This window comes from Castor canadensis, chromosome 3, assembly GCF_047511655.1.
Source record: "Castor canadensis chromosome 3, mCasCan1.hap1v2, whole genome shotgun sequence".
Taxonomy (NCBI): domain Eukaryota; kingdom Metazoa; phylum Chordata; class Mammalia; order Rodentia; family Castoridae; genus Castor; species Castor canadensis.
Window position 1 is genome coordinate 114,713,137 of NC_133388.1, and position 15,387 is coordinate 114,728,523.

Sequence of the window (15,387 nt, forward strand, 5' to 3'; positions counted from 1 at the left end):
AGTCAAGAAATGATAAGATATAAAGGAGACAGTCCCTGTTCAGCAAAAAAGAAACAAACGTCTATAAAATATTTAAAAATAAATTGATAGCCAATATAGCAAATAAATGTGTCCTGGACTGTTATCTTAATATAGAATCTTAATATATTTTAAAAAGCTATGTAAAAATTTCTCACTTCTAGTGTTTCAACAATTTGTCTAAAAATTACATAATATTATTACCTGACATTTCAGGTTCCATAGCAATTTTCTAAAATTTTATCATCATATTATTATTGTACTTGGGGTACCTTGTAACACTTATAAAAGTACTTACAATATATCTCAGTCAAATTCACTTCTTCCATCATTCTCCTTTATACTCCCCCATTCTTATTTTAAATAGTTTAAACAGGTTTCATTTTTGCATTTTCATACGTGAGTATATAATATTCCACCACATTCATCCTCCTTCACCCTTTTCTTATATCCTCCCTCCTCCCACGGGTACCAACCCTCAGACAAAATACTTTACCTTCCTGTCCATTTTTTTAAAGACGATTTTGTTTGTTTAAGATAGCTATCTAGGGTATTTCATTGAGACGTTTCCATGTATACATGTATTATATCCCAAATTGGTTCATCTCCTCCATTTTTCTCCTTTCTACCTAATTCCCCCAACTATGGCGATTTCAACAGGTTTAAATATTCTATATTCATTCTTATAGAGAAAATACATCAACTATATTCACCTTCTTTACTTCCTTCTTTTATCCTCCCCCCTCCATAAGTATCCTCCCCTTAGCATGGCCTGTTTTTCATTCTTGTCCTTCATTGTTTAGGTGCCTGTTCATTGTTCAGAGGGATTTTTACCTTGGTTTTATGCCTATACATACATTGTGTTTAAGTCAATGTAACTCCCCCTCCACTGCATTTCCTTGCCATTTTTCTCTAATCTTGTGTTGTTTAACAGTTTTCAGTGTGTTTCATTATGTCTTATACCTATACAGAGGTAATGTATTTCAATATTATTCACTATCTTTCTTTCCTTATTTTTCCCTCTGTTGGCCTTCTCTACAACTCCCACTTTTGGGTACATATTTTGTATTTATAGTATGCTCATATTTGTATTGGCCTTATCTTCCACATATGAGAGAAAACATATGACCTTTGGTTTTCTGAACCTGGTTAACTTCACTTATGATAATATTCTTCAGTTCCATCCATTTCCCTGCAAATGACAAAATTTCATTCTTCTTTATGACAGAATAAATACCACTGAATATCAATATCAGTTGTGGGGCATCATAGCTGTTTCCAAATCAAAACCATGTTAAGGTTCTACCCTCATCCCTGTTAGAATGGTTATTATTACCATAATAGGGGGAATTAGGTAGAAAGATGAAAAATGGAGGGGATGCAGCAATTTGATATATAATACATGTATACATAGATTGTCAAGAACAACAAATGTTGGTGAGGACAAAAGGAAATAGGAACCCTCATACAGTGTTTGGAGAAATGTAAATTAGTACAACCAACATGGAAAACAGTATGGAGGCTCCTCAAAAAACTAAAAATAGAACTGCCATATGATCCAAAAAGTCCACTTCTAGGTACATACCTGAAAGAATGAAAGTCAGGTTACAATAAAGGCACCTGCACAACCATGTTTACTGCAACTTTATTCACAATAGCCAAGCTATGGTAATAACCTAGATGCCCCGTAACAATTTAAACTGTTTTGCTGAGTTAGGGTTTCATGCATGTTTTGTTTTCATGAGTGATTACAGTTTTCATTGCTTTATAAATGGAATCACTTTTTCCTATTTTATTAATGTTACCTGTTCAATTTTATTTTAAAATCCTCTCACATCAATCTTTTCTTTTCCCCCTCTGCTATACTGATCCTAGAAATAGACCCTCAGGATATGAAAGCATTTTTTATTCATTTATTCACATGTGCATACATTGTTTGGGCCATTTCTCCTTCCCTCTTCCCCCCACCCCCAATTGCTTCCAGGCAGAACCTGTTCTGCCTTTAACTCTAGTTTTGTTGAAGAGAAAACATAAGCAATAATAAGAAAGACAAGGCATTTTTGCTAGTTGAGATAAGGATAGCTATACAGAGATTCCTAGCATTGCTTCCATGTACAAATGTGTTACATCCCAAGTTGATTTAAAATGCGAACTGGAGAACATGATTTTTTTTTCTTTTATTATTCATATGTGCATACAAGGCTTGGATCATTTCTCCCCCCTGCCCCCACCCGCTCCCTTACCCCCCACTCTACTACCTCCCTCTCAATCCACCCCCTCAATACCCAGCAGAAACTATTTTGCCCTTATTTCTAATTTTGTTGTAGAGAGAGTATAAGCAATAATAGAAAGGAACAAGGGTTTTTGCTGGTTGAGATAGGGATAGCTATACAGGGCATTGACTCACATTGATTTCCTGTGCGTGGATGTTACCTTCTAGGTTAATTCTTTTTGATCTAATCTTTTCTCTAGTTCCTGGTCCCCTTTTCCTATTGACCTCAGTTGCTTTTAAGGTATCTGCTTTAGTTTCTCTGCGTTAAGGGCAACAAATGCTACCTAATTTTTTAGGTGTCTTCCCTATCCTCACCCCTCCCTTGTGTGCTAAAGCTTTTATCATGTGCTCAAAGTCCAATCCCATTGTTATGTTTGCCCTTGATCTAATGTCCACATATGAGGGAGAACATACGATTTTTGGTCTTTTGGGCCAGGCTAACCTCACTCAGAATGACGTTCGCCAACTCCATCCATTTACCTGCAAATGATAACATTTCATTCTTCTTCATGGCTGCATAAAATACCATTGTGCATAAACACCACATTTTCTTAATCCATTCGTCAGTGGTGGGGCATCTTGGCTGTTTCCATAACTTGGCTATTGTGAATAGTGCCGCAATAAACACAGGTGTGCAGGTGCCTCTGGAGTAACCTGTGTCACAGTCTTTTGGGTATATCCCCAAGAGTGGTATTGCTGGATCAAATGGTAGGTCAATGTCTAGCTTTTTAAGTAGCTTCCACATTTTTTTCCAGAGTGCTTGTACTAGTTTACATTCCCACCAACAGTGTATGAGGGTTTCTTTTTCCCCGCATCCTCGCCAACACCTGTTGGTGGTGTTGCTGATGATGGCTATTCTAACAGGGGTGAGGTAGAATCTTAGTATGGTTTTAATTTGCATTTCCTTTATTGCTAGAGATGGTGAGCATTTTTTCATGTGTTTTTTGGCCATTTGAATTTCTTCTTTTCAGAAAGTTCTGTTTAGTTCACTTGCCCATTTCTTTATTGGTTCATTAGTTTTGAGAGAATTTAGTTTTTTAAGTTCCCTATATATTCTGGTTATCAGTCCTTTGTCTGATGTATAGTTGGCAAATATTTTCTCCCACTCTGTGGGTGTTCTCTTCAGTTTAGAGACCATTTCTTTTGTTGAACAGAACCTTTTTAGCTTTATGAGGTCCCATTTATCTATGCTATCTCTTAGTTGCTGTGCTGCTGGGGTTTCGTTGAGAAAGTTCTTACCTATACCTACTAACTCCAGAGTATTTCCTACTCTTTCCTGTATCAACTTTAGAGTTTGTGATCTGATATTAAGATCCTTGATCCATTTTGAGTTAATCTTGGTATAGGGTGATATACATGGATCTAGTTTCAGTTTTTTGCAGACTGCTAACCAGTTTTCCCAGTAGTTTTTGTTGAAGAGGCTGCTATTTCTCCATCGTTTATTTTAGCTCCTTTGTCAAAGACAAGTTGGTTATAGTTGTGTGGTTTCATATCTGGGTCCTCTCTTCTGTTCCACTGGTCTTCATGTCTGTTTTTGTGCCAGTACCATGCTGTTTTTATTGTTATTGCTTTGTAATATAGTTTGAAGTCAGGTATTGTGATACCTCCTGCATTGTTCTTTTGACTGAGTATTGCCTTGGCTATTCGTGGCCTCTTGTGTTTTCATATAAATTTAACAGTAGATTTTTCAATCTCTTTAATGAATGTCATTGGAATTTTGATGGGAATTGCATTAAACATGTATATCACTTTTGGGAGTATCAACATTTTTACTATGTTGATTCTACTAATCCATGAGCATGGGAGATTTCTCCACTTTCTATAGTCTTCCTCAATCTCTTTCTTCAGAAGTGTGTAGTTTTCCTTGTAGAGGTCTTTCACATCTTTTGTTAGGTTTATACCTAGGTATTTGATTTTTTTTTGAGGTTATTGTAAATGAAATTGTTTTCATACATTCTTTTTCAGCTTGCTCATTGTTAGTGTATAGAAATGCTAATGATTTTTCTATGTTGATTTTATATCCTGCTACCTTGCTATAGCTATTGATGATGTCTTGAAGCTTCTGAGTAGAGTTTTTTGGGTCTTTAAGGTATAGGATCATGTCATCTGCAAATAGGGATATTTTGACAGTTTCTTTACCTATTTGTATTCCTTTTATTCCTTCTTCTTGCCTAATTGTTCTGGCTAGGAATTCCAGTACTATGTTGAATAGGAATGGAGATAGTGGGCATCCTTGTCTGGTTCCTGATTTTAGAGGGAATGGTTTCAGTTTTTCACCATTAAGTATAATGCTGGCTGTAGGTTTGTCATATATAGCTTTTATAATGTTGAGGTACTTTCCTTCCATTCCTAGTTTTCTTAGAGCTTTTATCATGAAATGATGTTGGATCTTATCAAAGGCTTTTTCTGCATCTATTGAGATGATCAAGTGTTTTTTGTCTTTGCTTCTGTTAATGTGGTTTTTTACATTTATTGATTTTCGTATGTTGAACCACCCCTGCATCCCTGGGATGAAGCCTACTTGGTCGTGGTGAATAATCTTTTTGATGTGTTGTTGAATTCGGTTTGCCATTATTTTCTTGAGGATTTTTGCATCAATGTTCATTAAGGAGATTGGCCTATAGTTCTTCTTTTTGGAGGTGTCTTTGCCTGGTTTTGGGATAAGTGTAATACTGGCTTCATAAAATGTGTTTGGCAGTTTTCCTTCCCTTTCTATTTCATGGAACAGTTTAAGGAGGGTTGGTATCAGTTCTTCTTTAAAGGTCTGATAGAATTCAGCAGAGAATCCATCAGGTCCTGGACTTTTCTTTTTGGGGAGACTCTTGATTGCTGCTTCAATTTCCTTTTGTGTTATAGGTCTATTCAGGTGATCAGTTTCCTCTTGGTTCAGTTTTGGATGATCATATGTATCTAGAAATCTGTCCATTTCTTAAAAATTTTCAAATTTATTTGAACATAGGTTCTCAAAGTAGTCTCTGATGATTTCCTGGACTTCCATTGTGTTTGTTGTTATCTCCCCTTTTGCATTCCTGATTCTACTAATTTGGGTTTTTTCTCTCCTCATTTTAGTCAGGTTTGCCAGGGGTCTATCGATCTTGTTTGTTTTTTCAAACAACCAACTTTCTGTTTCATTAGTTCTTTGTATGGTTTTTTTGGTTTCTATTTCATTGTTTTCAACATATTTTTATTATTTCTCTCTTATTAGTTTTGGGATTTGCTTGTTCTTGTTTTTCTAGGAGTTTGAGATGTATCATGAGGTCTTTGATTTGGGATCTTTCAGTGTTTTTAATATATGCATTCATGGCTATAAACTTTCCTCTCAAGACTGCCTTAGCTGTGTCCCATAGGTTCTGGTAGGTTGTGTTTTCATTTTCATTGATTTCCAGTAACTTTTTAATTTCCTCTTTTATTTCATTGATGATCCATTCTTCATTAAGTAATGAGTTATTTAGTTTCCAGCTGTTTGCATGTTTTATGTCTTTACTTTTGTTGTTGAGTTTTACTTTTACTGCATTGTGATCAGATAGTATGCATGGTATAATTTCTATTTTCTTATATTTGCTGAGACTTGCTTTGTGCCCTAGGATATGATCTATTTTGGAGAAGGTTCCATGGGCTGCTGAGAAGAATGTATATTGTGTAGAGGTTGGATGAAATGTTCTGTAGACATCTACTAGGTCCATTTGATCTATTGCATATTTTAGATCTTGGATTTCTTTATTGAGTTTTTGTTTGGATGACCTATCTATTGATGATAATGGGGTGTTAAATTCTCCCACAACCACTGTCTTGGCATTTATATATGCTTTTAGGTCTTTCAGGGTATGTTTGATGAAATTGGGTGCATTGACATTGCGTGCATACAGATTTACAATTATTATTTCCTTTTGGTCTATTTCCCCTTTTATTAGTATGGAATGTCCTTCTTTATCTCATTTCTCAATGTAGGTTTGAAGTCTACTTTGTCAGAGATAAGTATTGCTACTCCTGCCTGTTTTTGGGGGCCATTGGCTTGGTAAATCTTCTTCCAGCCTTTCATCCTAAGCCTATGCTTATTTCTGTCAGTGAGATGGGTCTCCTGTAAGCAACAAATTGTTGGATCTTCCTTTTTAATCCATTTTGTCAAGCAGTGCCTTTTGATTGGTGAATTAAGTCTGTTAACATTAAGCATTAGTACTGATAGGTATGTGGTGATTCCTGTCATTTAGGTGTCTTAGTTGTTTGAGGGTTTGATTGTGTGTACCTAAGTTGAGGTTACTCTTTACTGTCTTGCTGTTTCTTTTCCTGTGGTTTGGTGCTGCCTGTCTTTTCATGGTTAAGTTGGGTTTCACTTTCTGTGCACAGAATCCCTTGCAGAATCTTTTATACTGGTGGCTTTGTGGTCACATATTGTTTTAGTTTCTGCTTATCATGGAAGACTTTTACTGCTCCATCTATTTTGAATGATAGTTTTGTTGGATAGAGTATCCTGGGGTTGAAGTTATTTTCATTCAGTGCCCAGAAGATCTCACCCCACGCTCTTCTTGCTTTTAATGTTTCTGTTGAGAAGTCTGCTGTGATTTTGATGGGTTTACCTTTGTATGTTACTTGCTTTTTCTCTCTTACAGCCTTCAACATTCTTTCCCTAGTTTCTGAACTTGTTGTTTTAATGATGATATGTCGTGGAGTAGTTCTATTTTGATCTGGTCTGTTTGGTGTCCTGGAGGCCTCTTGCATCTGTATGGGAATATCTTTCTCCAGATTTGGGAAATTTTTCATTATTATTTTGTTGAATATATTATGCATTCCCTTCGCTGGCACCTCTTCTCCTTCTTCGATGCCCATGATTCTCAAGTTTGGTCTTTTGATGCAGTCAGTGAGTTCTTGCATTTTCTTTTCACGGTCTTGAGTTGTTTAATTAATAGTTCTTTGGTTTTTCCTTTGATTACCATTTCATCTTCAAGTTCTGAGATTCTGTCTTCTGTTTGTTCTATTCTGCTGGATTGGCTTTCGGTTTTGTTTTGCAGTTCTGTTTCTTTCTTTTTCCTGAGGTTTTCCATATCCTGGCTGTTTTCCTCTTTAATGTTGTCTATTTTTGTCCTGAGTTCGTTTATCCATTTATTCATCGTGTTCTCTCTTTCACTTTGGTGTTTATACAGTGCTTCTATGGTTTCCTTTATTTCTTCTTTTGCTTTTTCAAAATCTCTATTTTTGTTGTCTTGGAATTTCTTGAGTGTCTCCTGTACATTTTGGTTGACCCTATCCAGTATCATCTCTATAAAATTTTCATTGAGTACCTGTAGTATGTCTTCTTTTAAATTATTCTTGTGGGCTTCTTTGGGTCCTTTGGCATAGTTTATCTTCATTTTGTTGGAGTCTGGATCTGAGTATCTGTTTTCTTCATTCCCCTGTGGTCCTGTACTTATTTTTTGCTGTGGGGAAACTGGTTTTCCTGTTTTTTCTGTCTTTCCGACATTGTCTTTGGTGTTGTTACTGTCCTTGTACTGTGTGCAATTAAGTATTTTCTAGCTTGTAATAATAACAATGGTAATATTTAGAATGGAAGGGTGACCTGAGATGGAAAGCAAGAAGTTAAAGAAAAGGGGAAAACAAATATACAGACAAGAGGGAGAAAGCAGAACAAGGTTTCAGACAGGAAAGTTTCAAAGGTATAAACAGGGAGCATTAGTATACTAATTGACAGTAAGCTGAACAGATATTAGAGGGACAGAGATAGGATTGAAAATCAAAAATTAAAAAAAAATTAAGATAGGAATAAAAATAAAAAATAAGTAAATAAAAGAAATATCTATTTATTAAAAATGAATTAAAATAAAATGGAAAATAGAAAATTAAAAAAAAAACAAAATAAATGACCCTCCAAGTTCAAATGCAATGAAGTTTCCGTCTTAATAATTTGGGTGTCCGTCTCAGTCTGCAATCCTGGAGATGGTGCCTCAGATGTTGTTCTGTAGTTGTCTCATCAAAGGGGGTGCATAAAGTAGAACAAAACTACACACACACACACACACACACACACATACAAACCCACCTAGTGTCCCAAGTTCAAATGCAATACAGTTTCAGTAAGTTTTTCCACTTGCAGGTGTAATTCGGTTGTTCTCTCATCAAAGGTAGGGAGAAAAAGAAAAAAAAGAGTCTGGAGACAGTTCTGAGAATGGTACCTGCAGCTGTGGCTTGCCTGCCCGCCACTGTCATCCTGCTGTTGCTGGAGGCATTATTTATGCAGATCTCTGGGGTAAGCTTAGCACTCACCTGGTTCTGCAGGCTTTGTTTGTTCAGAGTTCTCCTGTGCAGGAGCCTCTGCCACAGGCTTTCCCCTTTCCAAGCACTGGGAAAAGTGACACGGCACCCGCGTTGTCAGGCCTGCATGTTTATTTACAGTTCATGTGGGAGGTGGGTCTTCCCCCCCTCTCCTGTGAAGTTTTCCTCACACTGCCACTTTCACAAACTTTCCTGCTCCTGATTACTGGGCGGTGCTGTTGCTCCTGCCAGCCGCCATGTTTGTTTACAGTTCACGTGGGAAGTGGGTCTTCCCTCCTCTCCTGTGGAGTTTTCCTCCCTCTGCCACTCTCACAAGCTTTCCTGCTCATGGTTGCTGGGCACGTGGGGTGGGAGGTAGGGAGTGGGGATAAGGGGAGAAATGACCCAAACATTGTATGCACATATGAATAAATGAAAAAAAAATGCAAACATCCATCTGATGCCTCAAATGCTTTTGTGCTCTTCCTATTATGTCATTTACCATTTTCAGGGTCAGAGAATGCACCAGTCTCAGCATGACACTTCCTGTGCAATCTAGGAGCAAAGATGAGCGTTTTAAGACATTTCTGTCTGGGTCAGGCTCATTGCCTGACCCTCACTTCTTTTCATTTTTCTCTACGCACAACTTCTATAAGATTAGATTGAGGACTGAAACTGTGGTAGGTTTCCTGTTCTCCTTTCATGGAAAAATGCCAGACTGAATCTGTGATAGAGACATCAGAATGTGTACATTTTGTGACTCCTCCTTTCCCCACTTTGAGATAGCCTTGAAAGGTCTCAGAAGAGTGAGAAATTAGCCTTCACTGGAGTCAGTGAAATGGTGTTTGGGGGAATGGGGAGCCTTTTGGCAAGTGGGAAGATTCTCATTCCCACCTCTGTCTTCCACTGTGTCAGGGATCTACTCAAAATGTCAAAACAGTCCTGAGAAATAGTTCTACATTTTATCCCCCTGTTATTCTCACTAGTGTTATGTGACATTCCTCTATTAAAATGTGACAGTCATGGAATTTAAAACCAGGTCTATGTAGTTCTGAATGTCTGTGAATATGCTTCCCCTAGCATATATTGTTTTAAAATTTTAGAGTGACCATACTGAATTGTCTATTTCTTTCAGCAGTGTGACAGGAATTTTCAACTTCAATGTGAATTTAGGCCACTCTGTACCTGGGGAGCTCTGTTAGCATAGCAAACACTCTCATGAACACCAGCCTGTGTCTACAGAATCCACAAATGTGAATGCATACTAATTCAGCTCTCATGTGGGAGAGTTCAATTGTATGGGTAAGGAAACATGCAGCCTCAAATATGCTTGACAACCACAGAGTGGACAGGAGGCCATTATTCCCCAGGGCACTCACAGAGAGAAAGAGGTAGACAGACATTTTATAAAGCTAGGACTTGTTTTCCTTGGACAAATTTTATTCTACAGTATAAAATATTGGTTCGGTAAATATAAGGAAATGATGTTTTTTTCATTTCTTTTCCATTATCATTCTCTTAACAATGGTTTTATTATGTCTTCTGGTTTGGATCAGAGCATTTACAATTCTCAAAGTACATAGGCAGTCTTGGTGCTTACATATAGAGCAATAAACATGCCCCCCCCTTCCCCAGGCTATGGGTTGTTCTCCTAAATGATCTATGGTGTCAGTATAAATGAGTGACTTGATAATCCAGCTTGGTTTTCTACATTCGCAAGAGAACACAGACTTGGAGTTTACACTCTTACGATTTGGGACTGAGAGGCAGACCATAAACTCTTTGGTCTCTGCTGCCTCCCCCAGTTCCATGCTAGGGATCAAACCCAGGACCTTCCACATGCTAGGCAAGCTCTCTATAGCCCAAGTCCACTGCTGTTCTTCTAAGCTTGATTGCTTTAAGATGGTATGAATACTGGACACAAGATATAAATTTCTCACTGTCACCTTGGGCTCTCCAGATATCCCTGTCACTTAATGTCCTCATCTGCCAAAAGGAGTAACATTGTATACCCTGTTCTGTTGTGTGACATTATGGGTTGAACTTAGGACCTTGTACTTGCTAGGCAAGCACTGCTAGAGCATTGCCCTATTTGTTTTAGTTATTTTTTTATGTAGGGTATCATTTACCCAAAGCTAGCCTTGTATTACAATCCTCCTACCTATGTCCTCCTGCATAGCTGGTATTACAGAAATACACCACTATGCCTGTCTTATTGGTTAATATTCAGTCTCACTAACTTTTACCTCAGGTTGGCCTTGATCTGTGATCCTCCTGACCTCCACCTTCCATGTAGCTGTGATTAGAGGCATATGCCACCATGCCTAGCTCTAACCTGCGCTTGTAGTTCTTATCATATACAGTACAATGCATGTATATGGACTTTTTCAAATTGTATGCAAACTATACTTAGCTGTGCCACTTGTCCTTAATTTGGGGTAATGATAAAAGCTACAATCTCAAAAGTCAAGACAAATATAATGGTCTATTGAAGGCCTCAATAATCATGTAATTAAAGCAAGAGTGAAAATCATTAAATGTTCATTAAAATACATTAAACTTACTCATGCATAAATATAATATAGACCTGACATTGGATTCATTAAATATGGCACTATTAATACTGGATAAGATCATTTAAGACTGAGAAATATAGCATCCTCATTATTCATATTCTGTCTTCCATTGATCAGGCTGAAGTAACAATGAATAACAACTCTCTTAAAGAGCAGATGTTTGCTCCCTCTCTGTTCTGTAGCAGAGAAGTCTGGGGTCAGAAGTCAGCAAGGTTTGGTCTTTCCAAGGAAAGATTTACTGCCACATTTCCCTGGCTTGGAGATGTCCATCTTCTTCCTGTCTCTTGTGCCTTCTTCTCTTTATCTGGGTTTTCTCTGTACATATTTTCCCTTTGTCCATGAAACATGAGACCAGTCTATCAGGGTTAATGGAACAAATAAAAAGAAAATGTAAATATTAATAAAATGGAGGTGGTGATATTTCCAGTTGTGACATTAGCAATACCTTATATTTATTAGGAACTTATTATACACCAGATATGTGTTAATTGTTTCACAAATTCTAATCTCATTTTGCAAATAAAATATGGCACAGTTTGGATAAATAATCTGTCTTATCTTATCCAGATATTAAAAGGGGAAAGAGGGAAAGGAAAAGAGAATGACAGAGCATCAATAATAACATGAAACATAAGATGTGAAGGTAGAAGACATAAGGATGTGTATTGAAAGCTGTTGAAAAATGAGGGGGTAGGAGGTACAGGGGTAAGGAAAGTAATGATAGGGAATTATAGATGTGTACCACCACACCTAGCCCTAAGCGCTTTCTTGGCTTTTTGTCTCCTATTTGAGTCTTAGAATTCCTCTCAATGATGACAAGGTAGAAGGGATTTTGGAGCGTGGAAGCTGTAGAAGCAAAGGCCAAGCCACGCATTTCTATTCTGTAACACTTCTGCTGCTGAGGTTTGTGATCTCTTTCATTCCCATTGTTTTCCTTTAAATTTAATTTCTCTCACCCTCTAGTAATTTTCATTAAACCCTCTTCAATCTGAATTGTAGCCTTTCCCATATTATTTATTAGAATTATTTTATTTGCCGTAGCTTATTCAATGCACCTTCTGTCCTTTTTAATTGACCTTTTTGGATCTGAGCTCATCATAAAGCAGAGAGCTGTCTCTGCATCCAAAATTAGTCTTTACAAACTCAAAGTTTCCTTTCTCATTGAGGTCATTTCAATTATAAAGTCAGACTTTCAGAAAGAACTTGAGGATTTGGTGGTATGTTTGGCCACAATATTATTCTTATCAGTGAGCTGGTTTCCTTATCTCTAGTTCATTTCTTTCTAATTCATTACAAAAGTTATGTCATGTTTCTAAGGCTTTAAACTAAAATCTAAAGGATATGGTTGCATTTCCCACCTTCAGAGTCATCTTTTGTAGTAGCATAAAAAAAGTGACATAATTAGGGTGGCATACTCAACAGAAATTCAAGTCTTACAATTGAAGACAAGAGTTAAAAATCAAGGTTGACAGCATCGGTTCCCTCTGAGGTTGTGAAGCAGAGCCTGTTCTAGGTCTTCCTGAGATTTCCGTTGGCTTGCTAGACATCTTTGGCTTTCCCGATGATGAGCCATCATCACATGAATTCTCCCGGTCTGCAAGTTTGTGTTTAAATTTCTCTTGCTTATAAGGACATCAGTCATATTTGATGAGTGGCCTATCATAGTCCTGTATTACTCCTGAATTATTTCAATTGAAATAATTATATCTGCAATGGCTCTATGCTACTCAAAGTGTTACATTCTGTAGTGATGGAGTTAAGACTTAAAGATAGGAATTTTGAAAAGACCCAACTCAATCCATAACATCATTTCACTTGGCATCATATCTTCCAATTATCAAATACAATAAGGGAAACACTACCTTGACTTAGAGGCTTTTCACAACGTTGCTCCAAACATAATCACTCTTTCCCCTTACCCGTCCTCCCCAGGTACTGCTGTATGGTCTGAGGACCAAGCATGCTTCCCTACTGCTCTCTATTTCCCTTGCTATTCAAATCATGAACATTTTCTCCTCCTTGAATATCCTACAGAGGTCTTGATTCACAGAACTGATTTAGTATTTAAATATGGTCTGTGTGTCTTTCCTTTGTATGCTCCCATCTATCCTATGGGATAGGCTCAAGCCTGTAACTCTAGCTACTATAATACTAGACCAGGAGGATTATGGTTTGAGGTTAGCACAGGCAAAAAGTTCATGACATTCCAACCATTACAAAAAGCAGGGCTAGTGGTGCACACTTGTCATTCCAGCTATGTGGGAAGAATTATGGTCCTGACTGGCCCAGGTATAAATGCAAGGCCCTATTCACAAAATACATACAGCAAAAAAAAAATAAAGTAAAATAAGAGTCCTGGGGGTGTGGATCAAGTTGTGGAGCCTATAAGCACATAGCCCTGAGTTCATACCCTAATACTGCCAAAAAAAAAAAAAAAATACTGGGTTTATGACATACACAAGTTACACAATAGTATCTGCAACATAGATGGAAATTACATATTATTCTACTTAAAAATAGAGAATAAAGAAGACTGAAAAGTGAAAGACTGATCTTTATATTGAATTAAGCCATGAGCTACATAATCTACAATAGAATACTGAGTTTTTAAAACAAAATTAAAAATTAAATTTAAGCTTAAAATTTCTAAATATTGGATTTAAAGTAGTTAAGATATTTTAAGTCTAAGGTTTTTAAAATCATAGCACTAACATTCATTTATCTTTTAACTAATATGTCTCAAACATATATATTTAAATAAAACATGTTTTTTTATGTTTTCTAAACTGGTAATGGTGGTAGTCAAAATACAAGAAAGTAGTGTAGGGGAGGAAGAATTCACCTCTAAATGGTCTCTTTACATGGTACTTGTGTCTAAGAAGCAAATTAGCACAAAACAGATTAACAAGAAAAATTTGCCCAAATCTTATTAATTGTAGATGTACATAAGGACTCTCACATTGAATAAAGATCCAAAGAAGTAGCCAAAATGCTTTTATACTTTATGACCAAAGAATAAAAATTTGTGAAACAATGACAAAGAATATTACCTGGGTAAGGGTCAGACAAAGGGCAGGAAATTCTGTGGTAGTCACCGGGAGTCAACAGGGGGAAATGGGGGTGTACAGAGCTAACAGAGTATAGGGGTCACCCTTGGAAGTTCATTTCTCCATGTCCATTGATGCAGCAGTTACCACTTTCCAGTGACAAGGATAATTTTCTCACTTTGGTGTAGGGAAGTTGCTGCTCCCAAATGCATCTCTATGGCCTGCTTCATGTATGAAAATGCAGATCGGATAACCCTTTCTGCAACTACAGTTTCTACAATGTTTTCCTCATGTAATAATCTCATACCAAAATGACATATTTTGGATTGGCATAACCCCTTCCACAAAACTCAGAGAAAATAAATTACAAGAACACTGCTCGAAAAAAAATTTTCAAACCTAATGTGTTCAATAAAGGTTTTGGAAGAATATAAACTAAGAATAAATTAGTGTAACTTACAAAAATAGTGGTGTTCTCACTTTCAGAATGGCATTTGAAGAGCTCAAAGGGGAGATGCTCTCCATACTTAACTATTTAAATGAAGAGAATTAAGCATGGATGTGTTGTACTTTCTGAAGATAGTTCCAAGAGAGTACACCAAGTGGAGAATTTTAATTCAAGAAAAACTACTAAATCTCAGTTAGAATCACAAAAATCCCTGGTATTTATGCACACCTGATCCCATTCCCACTCTCAGCTCCAGATGCTGGAAGACCTACTCTAAATGGGAAAGGAAAAGAACACAGGGCTTTTTTTGTATTCAGTTAGGAATCAGCTTAATTCCAGCAGACATGTTTCCACCAGCATCCAACTCATCTTGCTTGTAGAGCATAGTTTCTATGTCAGAAAAAGCAAGCCAAAAAAACCTTGAAATTACCTGCTCACAGACTAGATTATCCTTCTGGAACAATCAGGACATTATCTTTTTTCCATCCCTGGTGCAATGATCCAGAATTTTTACCAAATGTGAGAAGCAGGCCATAAGAATAAAGAGACCTCATAGTTTTCTCAAAGGGGATTGACTTTGTTTGGAAATATTTTCTAATTCTGTTGTAGAAAATGTAGACTTCATCAATGAGCAATTAAGAAAGATGAAATGGTTTGGTAAAACATTTTTGAGACATAGACTAGCAAAGAATATAGCAAAGAAGGATCCTCTTGGTTTGAGAGCAAGTCACTCAATGAGAATGGCATTACCAGAATGAGAAGATAGAGAAATAGAGAAAAAAA

At 36.9% G+C, this 15,387-nt stretch overlaps 1 protein-coding gene across 6 annotated transcripts in view; it reads left to right on the forward strand.

Annotated features, from left to right (window-relative positions):
- The window catches only part of Sntg1 (syntrophin gamma 1), an 825,003-nt gene that overhangs the window by 275,080 nt on the left and 534,536 nt on the right, over positions 1-15,387 (forward strand). The gene's annotated exons all lie outside the window — the stretch shown is intronic.